This window comes from Thermobia domestica, chromosome 9, assembly GCF_964235325.1.
Source record: "Thermobia domestica chromosome 9, izTheDome1.hap1.1, whole genome shotgun sequence".
Lineage (NCBI taxonomy): Eukaryota > Metazoa > Arthropoda > Insecta > Zygentoma > Lepismatidae > Thermobia > Thermobia domestica.
This window is the reverse complement of record NC_137462.1, coordinates 231,345,064-231,359,048: the sequence shown is the minus strand read 5'-3', so window position 1 is coordinate 231,359,048 and position 13,985 is coordinate 231,345,064.

Genomic DNA, 13,985 nt, shown 5'->3' with positions numbered 1-13,985 from the left:
TTTCAGCCATAGGGACCCGGGTTCGCGACCGCTATGAGAGAAGTGCTTGTACTCGAGTTTGAGCTTTATTTCGTGAAAATATGTTAAATGGTTCTTAAGATATAGACTAAAACACATTATAATACACGACAATTAGTAACAATTCAATATGCACATAATGACATATAATATATTGTTAGACGGTTGCCAGCCAACATTTTTACGTGAAATAAGAAAATTAAAACAAAATTGAATAGCTCCGTGGTAATTGGAATCAATTTTTGACAGAAGGTGTGCGTCATGTGATCTCATTGAAAAGGTAAGGGTTATAGTCGTTCATGTAGAATATATGTTTCTAACTTCATTATTTTATGCTCTTTCTGCTAATTTGTGCCTTTCGTACCTATCCTGATGTGTAGAATATGAAAACAACATATTTTGTTCTTACATTGAAAATATATATACAGGGTGCATCAAAATAAACCGTTGCAGAAGACAAGATAACACTTCGATTTCAGAAAGTTTTAAAAGTTTGATATAATTAGGTAGTTTCTCTTTGTGTTACGTAAAAATACACATATGTGATCCTCGGGTGTCATATGCAAGCAACCTAGTGGTGTGTCAGTGTAGGGAAATGCAGTGAAATATGCGTTATTTTGGAAAAAAGAATGAAATAGTACCAAAAATGGTAGAGAATAAGGTACTTTGTTTCAGCCATAGGGACCCGGGTTCGCGACCGCTATGAGAGAAGTGCTTGTACTCGAGTTTGAGCTTTATTTTGTGAAAATATGTTAAATGGTTCTTAAGATATAGACTAAAACACATTATAATACACGACAATTAGTAACAATTCAATATGCACATAATGACATATAATATATTGTTAGACGGTTGCCAGCCAACATTTTTACGTGAAATAAGAAAATTAAAACAAAATTGAATAGCTCCGTGGTAATTGGAATCAATTTTTGACAGAAGGTGTGCGTCATGTGATCTCATTGAAAAGGTAAGGGTTATAGTCGTTCATGTAGAATATATGTTTCTAACTTCATTATTTTATGCTCTTTCTGCTAATTTGTGCCTTTCGTACCTATCCTGATGTGTAGAATATGAAAACAACATATTTTGTTCTTACATTGAAAATATATATACAGGGTGCATCAAAATAAACCGTTGCAGAAGACAAGATAACACTTCGATTTCAGAAAGTTTTAAAAGTTTGATATAATTAGGTAGTTTCTCTTTGTGTTACGTAAAAATACACATATGTGATCCTCGGGTGTCATATGCAAGCAACCTAGTGGTGTGTCAGTGTAGGGAAATGCAGTGAAATATGCGTTATTTTGAAAAAAAGAATAAAATAGTACCAAAAATGGTAGAGAATAAGGTACTTTGTTTCAGCCATAGAGACCCGGGTTCGCGACCGCTATGAGAGAAGTGCTTGTACTCGAGTTTGAGCTTTATTTCGTGAAAATATGTTAAATGGTTCATAAGTTATAGACTAAAACACATTATAATACACCACAATTAGTAACAATTCAATATGCACATAATGACATATAATATATTGTTAGACGGTTGCCAGCCAACATTTTTACGTGAAATAAGAAAATTAAAACAAAATTGAATAGCTCCGTGGTAATTGGAATCAATTTTTGACAGAAGGTGTGCGTCATGTGATCTCATTGAAAAGGTAAGGGTTATAGTCGTTCATGTAGAATATATGTTTCTAACTTCATTATTTTATGCTCTTTCTGCTAATTTGTGCCTTTCGTACCTATCCTGATGTGTAGAATATGAAAACAACACATTTTGTTCTTACATTGAAAATATATATACAGGGTGCATCAAAATAAACCGTTGCAGAAGACAAGATAACACTTCGATTTCAGAAAGTTTTAAAAGTTTGATATAATTAGGTAGTTTCTCTTTGTGTTACGTAAAAATACACATATGTGATCCTCGGGTGTCATATGCAAGCAACCTAGTGGTGTGTCAGTGTAGGGAAATGCAGTGAAATATGCGTTATTTTGAAAAAAAGAATAAAATAGTACCAAAAATGGTAGAGAATAAGGTACTTTGTTTCAGCCATAGGGACCCGGGTTCGCGACCGCTATGAGAGAAGTGCTTGTACTCGAGTTTGAGCTTTATTTCGTGAAAATATGTTAAATGGTTCATAAGATATAGACTAAAACACATTATAATACACGACAATTAGTAACAATTCAATATGCACATAATGACATATAATATATTGTTAGACGGTTGCCAGCCAACATTTTTACGTGAAATAAGAAAATTAAAACAAAATTGAATAGCTCCGTGGTAATTGGAATCAATTTTTGACAGAAGGTGTGCGTCATGTGATCTCATTGAAAAGGGAAGGGTTATAGTCGTTCATGTAGAATATATGTTTCTAACTTCATTATTTTATGCTCTTTCTGCTAATTTGTGCCTTTCGTACCTATCCTGATGTGTAGAATATGAAAACAACATATTTTGTTCTTACATTGAAAATATATATACAGGGTGTATCAAAATAAACCGTTGCAGAAGACAAGATAACACTTCGATTTCAGAAAGTTTAAAAAGTTTGATATAATTAGGTAGTTTCTCTTTGTGTTACGTAAAAATACACATATGTGATCCTCGGGTGTCATATGCAAGCAACCTAGTGGTGTGTCAGTGTAGGGAAATGCAGTGAAATATGCGTTATTTTGAAAAAAAGAATAAAATAGTACCAAAAATGGTAGAGAATAAGGTACTTTGTTTCAGCCATAGGGACCCGGGTTCGCGACCGCTATGAGAGAAGTGCTTGTACTCGAGTTTGAGCTTTATTTTGTGAAAATATGTTAAATGGTTCTTAAGATATAGACTAAAACACATTATAATACACGACAATTAGTAACAATTCAATATGCACATAATGACATATAATATATTGTTAGACGGTTGCCAGCCAACATTTTTACGTGAAATAAGAAAATTAAAACAAAATTGAATAGCTCCGTGGTAATTGGAATCAATTTTTGACAGAAGGTGTGCGTCATGTGATCTCATTGAAAAGGTAAGGGTTATAGTCGTTCATGTAGAATATATGTTTCTAACTTCATTATTTTATGCTCTTTCTGCTAATTTGTGCCTTTCGTACCTATCCTGATGTGTAGAATATGAAAACAACATATTTTGTTCTTACATTGAAAATATATATACAGGGTGCATCAAAATAAACCGTTGCAGAAGACAAGATAACACTTCGATTTCAGAAAGTTTTAAAAGTTTGATATAATTAGGTAGTTTCTCTTTGTGTTACGTAAAAATACACATATGTGATCCTCGGGTGTCATATGCAAGCAACCTAGTGGTGTGTCAGTGTAGGGAAATGCAGTGAAATATGCGTTATTTTGGAAAAAAGAATGAAATAGTACCAAAAATGGTAGAGAATAAGGTACTTTGTTTCAGCCATAGGGACCCGGGTTCGCGACCGCTATGAGAGAAGTGCTTGTACTCGAGTTTGAGCTTTATTTTGTGAAAATATGTTAAATGGTTCTTAAGATATAGACTAAAACACATTATAATACACGACAATTAGTAACAATTCAATATGCACATAATGACATATAATATATTGTTAGACGGTTGCCAGCCAACATTTTTACGTGAAATAAGAAAATTAAAACAAAATTGAATAGCTCCGTGGTAATTGGAATCAATTTTTGACAGAAGGTGTGCGTCATGTGATCTCATTGAAAAGGTAAGGGTTATAGTCGTTCATGTAGAATATATGTTTCTAACTTCATTATTTTATGCTCTTTCTGCTAATTTGTGCCTTTCGTACCTATCCTGATGTGTAGAATATGAAAACAACATATTTTGTTCTTACATTGAAAATATATATACAGGGTGCATCAAAATAAACCGTTGCAGAAGACAAGATAACACTTCGATTTCAGAAAGTTTTAAAAGTTTGATATAATTAGGTAGTTTCTCTTTGTGTTACGTAAAAATACACATATGTGATCCTCGGGTGTCATATGCAAGCAACCTAGTGGTGTGTCAGTGTAGGGAAATGCAGTGAAATATGCGTTATTTTGAAAAAAAGAATAAAATAGTACCAAAAATGGTAGAGAATAAGGTACTTTGTTTCAGCCATAGAGACCCGGGTTCGCGACCGCTATGAGAGAAGTGCTTGTACTCGAGTTTGAGCTTTATTTCGTGAAAATATGTTAAATGGTTCATAAGTTATAGACTAAAACACATTATAATACACCACAATTAGTAACAATTCAATATGCACATAATGACATATAATATATTGTTAGACGGTTGCCAGCCAACATTTTTACGTGAAATAAGAAAATTAAAACAAAATTGAATAGCTCCGTGGTAATTGGAATCAATTTTTGACAGAAGGTGTGCGTCATGTGATCTCATTGAAAAGGTAAGGGTTATAGTCGTTCATGTAGAATATATGTTTCTAACTTCATTATTTTATGCTCTTTCTGCTAATTTGTGCCTTTCGTACCTATCCTGATGTGTAGAATATGAAAACAACACATTTTGTTCTTACATTGAAAATATATATACAGGGTGCATCAAAATAAACCGTTGCAGAAGACAAGATAACACTTCGATTTCAGAAAGTTTTAAAAGTTTGATATAATTAGGTAGTTTCTCTTTGTGTTACGTAAAAATACACATATGTGATCCTCGGGTGTCATATGCAAGCAACCTAGTGGTGTGTCAGTGTAGGGAAATGCAGTGAAATATGCGTTATTTTGAAAAAAAGAATAAAATAGTACCAAAAATGGTAGAGAATAAGGTACTTTGTTTCAGCCATAGGGACCCGGGTTCGCGACCGCTATGAGAGAAGTGCTTGTACTCGAGTTTGAGCTTTATTTCGTGAAAATATGTTAAATGGTTCTTAAGATATAGACTAAAAAACATTATAATACACGACAATTAGTAACAATTCAATATGCACATAATGACATATAATATATTGTTAGACGGTTGCCAGCCAACATTTTTACGTGAAATAAGAAAATTAAAACAAAATTGAATAGCTCCGTGGTAATTGGAATCAATTTTTGACAGAAGGTGTGCGTCATGTGATCTCAATGAAAAGGTAAGGGTTATAGTCGTTCATGTAGAATATATGTTTCTAACTTCATTATTTTATGCTCTTTCTGCTAATTTGTGCCTTTCGTACCTATCCTGATGTGTAGAATATGAAAACAACATATTTTGTTCTTACATTGAAAATATATATACAGGGTGCATCAAAATAAACCGTTGCAGAAGACAAGATAACACTTCGATTTCAGAAAGTTTTAAAAGTTTGATATAATTAGGTAGTTTCTCTTTGTGTTACGTAAAAATACACATATGTGATCCTCGGGTGTCATATGCAAGCAACCTAGTGGTGTGTCAGTGTAGGGAAATGCAGTGAAATATGCGTTATTTTGAAAAAAAGAATAAAATAGTACCAAAAATGGTAGAGAATAAGGTACTTTGTTTCAGCCATAGGGACCCGGGTTCGCGACCGCTATGAGAGAAGTGCTTGTACTCGAGTTTGAGCTTTATTTCGTGAAAATATGTTAAATGGTTCTTAAGATATAGACTAAAACACATTATAATACACGACAATTAGTAACAATTCAATATGCACATAATGACATATAATATATTGTTAGACGGTTGCCAGCCAACATTTTTACGTGAAATAAGAAAATTAAAACAAAATTGAATAGCTCCGTGGTAATTGGAATCAATTTTTGACAGAAGGTGTGCGTCATGTGATCTCATTGAAAAGGTAAGGGTTATAGTCGTTCATGTAGAATATATGTTTCTAACTTCATTATTTTATGCTCTTTCTGCTAATTTGTGCCTTTCGTACCTATCCTGATGTGTAGAATATGAAAACAACATATTTTGTTCTTACATTGAAAATATATATACAGGGTGCATCAAAATAAACCGTTGCAGAAGACAAGATAACACTTCGATTTCAGAAAGTTTTAAAAGTTTGATATAATTAGGTAGTTTCTCTTTGTGTTACGTAAAAATACACATATGTGATCCTCGGGTGTCATATGCAAGCAACCTAGTGGTGTGTCAGTGTAGGGAAATGCAGTGAAATATGCGTTATTTTGGAAAAAAGAATGAAATAGTACCAAAAATGGTAGAGAATAAGGTACTTTGTTTCAGCCATAGGGACCCGGGTTCGCGACCGCTATGAGAGAAGTGCTTGTACTCGAGTTTGAGCTTTATTTTGTGAAAATATGTTAAATGGTTCTTAAGATATAGACTAAAACACATTATAATACACGACAATTAGTAACAATTCAATATGCACATAATGACATATAATATATTGTTAGACGGTTGCCAGCCAACATTTTTACGTGAAATAAGAAAATTAAAACAAAATTGAATAGCTCCGTGGTAATTGGAATCAATTTTTGACAGAAGGTGTGCGTCATGTGATCTCATTGAAAAGGTAAGGGTTATAGTCGTTCATGTAGAATATATGTTTCTAACTTCATTATTTTATGCTCTTTCTGCTAATTTGTGCCTTTCGTACCTATCCTGATGTGTAGAATATTAAAACAACATATTTTGTTCTTACATTGAAAATATATATACAGGGTGCATCAAAATAAACCGTTGCAGAAGACAAGATAACACTTCGATTTCAGAAAGTTTTAAAAGTTTGATATAATTAGGTAGTTTCTCTTTGTGTTACGTAAAAATACACATATGTGATCCTCGGGTGTCATATGCAAGCAACCTAGTGGTGTGTCAGTGTAGGGAAATGCAGTGAAATATGCGTTATTTTGAAAAAAAGAATAAAATAGTACCAAAAATGGTAGAGAATAAGGTACTTTGTTTCAGCCATAGAGACCCGGGTTCGCGACCGCTATGAGAGAAGTGCTTGTACTCGAGTTTGAGCTTTATTTCGTGAAAATATGTTAAATGGTTCATAAGTTATAGACTAAAACACATTATAATACACCACAATTAGTAACAATTCAATATGCACATAATGACATATAATATATTGTTAGACGGTTGCCAGCCAACATTTTTACGTGAAATAAGAAAATTAAAACAAAATTGAATAGCTCCGTGGTAATTGGAATCAATTTTTGACAGAAGGTGTGCGTCATGTGATCTCATTGAAAAGGTAAGGGTTATAGTCGTTCATGTAGAATATATGTTTCTAACTTCATTATTTTATGCTCTTTCTGCTAATTTGTGCCTTTCGTACCTATCCTGATGTGTAGAATATGAAAACAACACATTTTGTTCTTACATTGAAAATATATATACAGGGTGCATCAAAATAAACCGTTGCAGAAGACAAGATAACACTTCGATTTCAGAAAGTTTTAAAAGTTTGATATAATTAGGTAGTTTCTCTTTGTGTTACGTAAAAATACACATATGTGATCCTCGGGTGTCATATGCAAGCAACCTAGTGGTGTGTCAGTGTAGGGAAATGGAGTGAAATATGCGTTATTTTGAAAAAAAGAATAAAATAGTACCAAAAATGGTAGAGAATAAGGTACTTTGTTTCAGCCATAGGGACCCGGGTTCGCGACCGCTATGAGAGAAGTGCTTGTACTCGAGTTTGAGCTTTATTTCGTGAAAATATGTTAAATGGTTCATAAGATATAGACTAAAACACATTATAATACACGACAATTAGTAACAATTCAATATGCACATAATGACATATAATATATTGTTAGACGGTTGCCAGCCAACATTTTTACGTGAAATAAGAAAATTAAAACAAAATTGAATAGCTCCGTGGTAATTGGAATCAATTTTTGACAGAAGGTGTGCGTCATGTGATCTCATTGAAAAGGGAAGGGTTATAGTCGTTCATGTAGAATATATGTTTCTAACTTCATTATTTTATGCTCTTTCTGCTAATTTGTGCCTTTCGTACCTATCCTGATGTGTAGAATATGAAAACAACATATTTTGTTCTTACATTGAAAATATATATACAGGGTGTATCAAAATAAACCGTTGCAGAAGACAAGATAACACTTCGATTTCAGAAAGTTTAAAAAGTTTGATATAATTAGGTAGTTTCTCTTTGTGTTACGTAAAAATACACATATGTGATCCTCGGGTGTCATATGCAAGCAACCTAGTGGTGTGTCAGTGTAGGGAAATGCAGTGAAATATGCGTTATTTTGAAAAAAAGAATAAAATAGTACCAAAAATGGTAGAGAATAAGGTACTTTGTTTCAGCCATAGGGACCCGGGTTCGCGACCGCTATGAGAGAAGTGCTTGTACTCGAGTTTGAGCTTTATTTTGTGAAAATATGTTAAATGGTTCTTAAGATATAGACTAAAACACATTATAATACACGACAATTAGTAACAATTCAATATGCACATAATGACATATAATATATTGTTAGACGGTTGCCAGCCAACATTTTTACGTGAAATAAGAAAATTAAAACAAAATTGAATAGCTCCGTGGTAATTGGAATCAATTTTTGACAGAAGGTGTGCGTCATGTGATCTCATTGAAAAGGTAAGGGTTATAGTCGTTCATGTAGAATATATGTTTCTAACTTCATTATTTTATGCTCTTTCTGCTAATTTGTGCCTTTCGTACCTATCCTGATGTGTAGAATATGAAAACAACATATTTTGTTCTTACATTGAAAATATATATACAGGGTGCATCAAAATAAACCGTTGCAGAAGACAAGATAACACTTCGATTTCAGAAAGTTTTAAAAGTTTGATATAATTAGGTAGTTTCTCTTTGTGTTACGTAAAAATACACATATGTGATCCTCGGGTGTCATATGCAAGCAACCTAGTGGTGTGTCAGTGTAGGGAAATGCAGTGAAATATGCGTTATTTTGGAAAAAAGAATGAAATAGTACCAAAAATGGTAGAGAATAAGGTACTTTGTTTCAGCCATAGGGACCCGGGTTCGCGACCGCTATGAGAGAAGTGCTTGTACTCGAGTTTGAGCTTTATTTTGTGAAAATATGTTAAATGGTTCTTAAGATATAGACTAAAACACATTATAATACACGACAATTAGTAACAATTCAATATGCACATAATGACATATAATATATTGTTAGACGGTTGCCAGCCAACATTTTTACGTGAAATAAGAAAATTAAAACAAAATTGAATAGCTCCGTGGTAATTGGAATCAATTTTTGACAGAAGGTGTGCGTCATGTGATCTCATTGAAAAGGTAAGGGTTATAGTCGTTCATGTAGAATATATGTTTCTAACTTCATTATTTTATGCTCTTTCTGCTAATTTGTGCCTTTCGTACCTATCCTGATGTGTAGAATATGAAAACAACATATTTTGTTCTTACATTGAAAATATATATACAGGGTGCATCAAAATAAACCGTTGCAGAAGACAAGATAACACTTCGATTTCAGAAAGTTTTAAAAGTTTGATATAATTAGGTAGTTTCTCTTTGTGTTACGTAAAAATACACATATGTGATCCTCGGGTGTCATATGCAAGCAACCTAGTGGTGTGTCAGTGTAGGGAAATGCAGTGAAATATGCGTTATTTTGAAAAAAAGAATAAAATAGTACCAAAAATGGTAGAGAATAAGGTACTTTGTTTCAGCCATAGGGACCCGGGTTCGCGACCGCTATGAGAGAAGTGCTTGTACTCGAGTTTGAGCTTTATTTCGTGAAAATATGTTAAATGGTTCATAAGATATAGACTAAAACACATTATAATACACGACAATTAGTAACAATTCAATATGCACATAATGACATATAATATATTGTTAGACGGTTGCCAGCCAACATTTTTACGTGAAATAAGAAAATTAAAACAAAATTGAATAGCTCCGTGGTAATTGGAATCAATTTTTGACAGAAGGTGTGCGTCATGTGATCTCATTGAAAAGGGAAGGGTTATAGTCGTTCATGTAGAATATATGTTTCTAACTTCATTATTTTATGCTCTTTCTGCTAATTTGTGCCTTTCGTACCTATCCTGATGTGTAGAATATGAAAACAACATATTTTGTTCTTACATTGAAAATATATATACAGGGTGTATCAAAATAAACCGTTGCAGAAGACAAGATAACACTTCGATTTCAGAAAGTTTAAAAAGTTTGATATAATTAGGTAGTTTCTCTTTGTGTTACGTAAAAATACACATATGTGATCCTCGGGTGTCATATGCAAGCAACCTAGTGGTGTGTCAGTGTAGGGAAATGCAGTGAAATATGCGTTATTTTGAAAAAAAGAATAAAATAGTACCAAAAATGGTAGAGAATAAGGTACTTTGTTTCAGCCATAGGGACCCGGGTTCGCGACCGCTATGAGAGAAGTGCTTGTACTCGAGTTTGAGCTTTATTTTGTGAAAATATGTTAAATGGTTCTTAAGATATAGACTAAAACACATTATAATACACGACAATTAGTAACAATTCAATATGCACATAATGACATATAATATATTGTTAGACGGTTGCCAGCCAACATTTTTACGTGAAATAAGAAAATTAAAACAAAATTGAATAGCTCCGTGGTAATTGGAATCAATTTTTGACAGAAGGTGTGCGTCATGTGATCTCATTGAAAAGGTAAGGGTTATAGTCGTTCATGTAGAATATATGTTTCTAACTTCATTATTTTATGCTCTTTCTGCTAATTTGTGCCTTTCGTACCTATCCTGATGTGTAGAATATGAAAACAACATATTTTGTTCTTACATTGAAAATATATATACAGGGTGCATCAAAATAAACCGTTGCAGAAGACAAGATAACACTTCGATTTCAGAAAGTTTTAAAAGTTTGATATAATTAGGTAGTTTCTCTTTGTGTTACGTAAAAATACACATATGTGATCCTCGGGTGTCATATGCAAGCAACCTAGTGGTGTGTCAGTGTAGGGAAATGCAGTGAAATATGCGTTATTTTGGAAAAAAGAATGAAATAGTACCAAAAATGGTAGAGAATAAGGTACTTTGTTTCAGCCATAGGGACCCGGGTTCGCGACCGCTATGAGAGAAGTGCTTGTACTCGAGTTTGAGCTTTATTTTGTGAAAATATGTTAAATGGTTCTTAAGATATAGACTAAAACACATTATAATACACGACAATTAGTAACAATTCAATATGCACATAATGACATATAATATATTGTTAGACGGTTGCCAGCCAACATTTTTACGTGAAATAAGAAAATTAAAACAAAATTGAATAGCTCCGTGGTAATTGGAATCAATTTTTGACAGAAGGTGTGCGTCATGTGATCTCATTGAAAAGGTAAGGGTTATAGTCGTTCATGTAGAATATATGTTTCTAACTTCATTATTTTATGCTCTTTCTGCTAATTTGTGCCTTTCGTACCTATCCTGATGTGTAGAATATGAAAACAACATATTTTGTTCTTACATTGAAAATATATATACAGGGTGCATCAAAATAAACCGTTGCAGAAGACAAGATAACACTTCGATTTCAGAAAGTTTTAAAAGTTTGATATAATTAGGTAGTTTCTCTTTGTGTTACGTAAAAATACACATATGTGATCCTCGGGTGTCATATGCAAGCAACCTAGTGGTGTGTCAGTGTAGGGAAATGCAGTGAAATATGCGTTATTTTGAAAAAAAGAATAAAATAGTACCAAAAATGGTAGAGAATAAGGTACTTTGTTTCAGCCATAGAGACCCGGGTTCGCGACCGCTATGAGAGAAGTGCTTGTACTCGAGTTTGAGCTTTATTTCGTGAAAATATGTTAAATGGTTCATAAGTTATAGACTAAAACACATTATAATACACCACAATTAGTAACAATTCAATATGCACATAATGACATATAATATATTGTTAGACGGTTGCCAGCCAACATTTTTACGTGAAATAAGAAAATTAAAACAAAATTGAATAGCTCCGTGGTAATTGGAATCAATTTTTGACAGAAGGTGTGCGTCATGTGATCTCATTGAAAAGGTAAGGGTTATAGTCGTTCATGTAGAATATATGTTTCTAACTTCATTATTTTATGCTCTTTCTGCTAATTTGTGCCTTTCGTACCTATCCTGATGTGTAGAATATGAAAACAACATATTTTGTTCTTACATTGAAAATATATATACAGGGTGCATCAAAATAAACCGTTGCAGAAGACAAGATAACACTTCGATTTCAGAAAGTTTTAAAAGTTTGATATAATTAGGTAGTTTCTCTTTGTGTTACGTAAAAATACACATATGTGATCCTCGGGTGTCATATGCAAGCAACCTAGTGGTGTGTCAGTGTAGGGAAATGCAGTGAAATATGCGTTATTTTGAAAAAAAGAATAAAATAGTACCAAAAATGGTAGAGAATAAGGTACTTTGTTTCAGCCATAGAGACCCGGGTTCGCGACCGCTATGAGAGAAGTGCTTGTACTCGAGTTTGAGCTTTATTTCGTGAAAATATGTTAAATGGTTCATAAGTTATAGACTAAAACACATTATAATACACCACAATTAGTAACAATTCAATATGCACATAATGACATATAATATATTGTTAGACGGTTGCCAGCCAACATTTTTACGTGAAATAAGAAAATTAAAACAAAATTGAATAGCTCCGTGGTAATTGGAATCAATTTTTGACAGAAGGTGTGCGTCATGTGATCTCATTGAAAAGGTAAGGGTTATAGTCGTTCATGTAGAATATATGTTTCTAACTTCATTATTTTATGCTCTTTCTGCTAATTTGTGCCTTTCGTACCTATCCTGATGTGTAGAATATGAAAACAACACATTTTGTTCTTACATTGAAAATATATATACAGGGTGCATCAAAATAAACCGTTGCAGAAGACAAGATAACACTTCGATTTCAGAAAGTTTTAAAAGTTTGATATAATTAGGTAGTTTCTCTTTGTGTTACGTAAAAATACACATATGTGATCCTCGGGTGTCATATGCAAGCAACCTAGTGGTGTGTCAGTGTAGGGAAATGCAGTGAAATATGCGTTATTTTGAAAAAAAGAATAAAATAGTACCAAAAATGGTAGAGAATAAGGTACTTTGTTTCAGCCATAGAGACCCGGGTTCGCGACCGCTATGAGAGAAGTGCTTGTACTCGAGTTTGAGCTTTATTTCGTGAAAATATGTTAAATGGTTCATAAGTTATAGACTAAAACACATTATAATACACCACAATTAGTAACAATTCAATATGCACATAATGACATATAATATATTGTTAGACGGTTGCCAGCCAACATTTTTACGTGAAATAAGAAAATTAAAACAAAATTGAATAGCTCCGTGGTAATTGGAATCAATTTTTGACAGAAGGTGTGCGTCATGTGATCTCATTGAAAAGGTAAGGGTTATAGTCGTTCATGTAGAATATATGTTTCTAACTTCATTATTTTATGCTCTTTCTGCTAATTTGTGCCTTTCGTACCTATCCTGATGTGTAGAATATGAAAACAACACATTTTGTTCTTACATTGAAAATATATATACAGGGTGCATCAAAATAAACCGTTGCAGAAGACAAGATAACACTTCGATTTCAGAAAGTTTTAAAAGTTTGATATAATTAGGTAGTTTCTCTTTGTGTTACGTAAAAATACACATATGTGATCCTCGGGTGTCATATGCAAGCAACCTAGTGGTGTGTCAGTGTAGGGAAATGCAGTGAAATATGCGTTATTTTGAAAAAAAGAATAAAATAGTACCAAAAATGGTAGAGAATAAGGTACTTTGTTTCAGCCATAGGGACCCGGGTTCGCGACCGCTATGAGAGAAGTGCTTGTACTCGAGTTTGAGCTTTATTTCGTGAAAATATGTTAAATGGTTCTTAAGATATAGACTAAAAAACATTATAATACACGACAATTAGTAACAATTCAATATGCACATAATGACATATAATATATTGTTAGACGGTTGCCAGCCAACATTTTTACGTGAAATAAGAAAATTAAAACAAAATTGAATAGCTCCGTGGT